Consider the following 605-nt stretch of genomic DNA (forward strand, 5'->3'; position numbering starts at 1 on the left):
ATGTGCTAGGGGCAGAGATGAGCAGAGCATAGGGGTGCCTGGTTTAAGGTTAGTGACAAGACAAAAGAGGCCTCCTGCAGAGAGTTCTTTCCTATCTAAAGCTGCTTACAGCCTGACCACACGTTCCAAAACCCTGAAGCATTAGTTCCGTGGTGTTTGAAGAATCGCACCAGCATGGTGGTGTACAGTGAGAAATATAATCAGGATTGGTCCCTGAATCAGTAGATACTAGGAAGTCCAGGGAACTGCACTTACCCCGGTTTTAGAAGCTAAATGGAGCCTTACAGAAGACAGTGGCTCTTGGTCATGTCATAAACATCACATAGGAATTGGCCTGATGGATCCTGACACCAAAGGTCTACCTTACTGGCCTTCGAGAATTCTCTATAAACATGTCTGTGTTCATGCCTTAGACCCTTGCGCTGTATGGTGAGTTTAAGACCTTGCTCTGTATGGTCTAAGAAAACCTGTATGAAACTTCGCTAATAATGGTCATCAGTTATCAGAATATTAGTCCATTGAACTCCTGTCTATATTACCAAATTGCCATTATTTAAATAGAGCTGTCTGGGATTTTTGTTTTTGTTTTCTCAGAATTTGTTATA

The sequence above is a fragment of the Bos mutus genome, chromosome 12 (assembly GCF_027580195.1).
Source record: "Bos mutus isolate GX-2022 chromosome 12, NWIPB_WYAK_1.1, whole genome shotgun sequence".
Taxonomy (NCBI): domain Eukaryota; kingdom Metazoa; phylum Chordata; class Mammalia; order Artiodactyla; family Bovidae; genus Bos; species Bos mutus.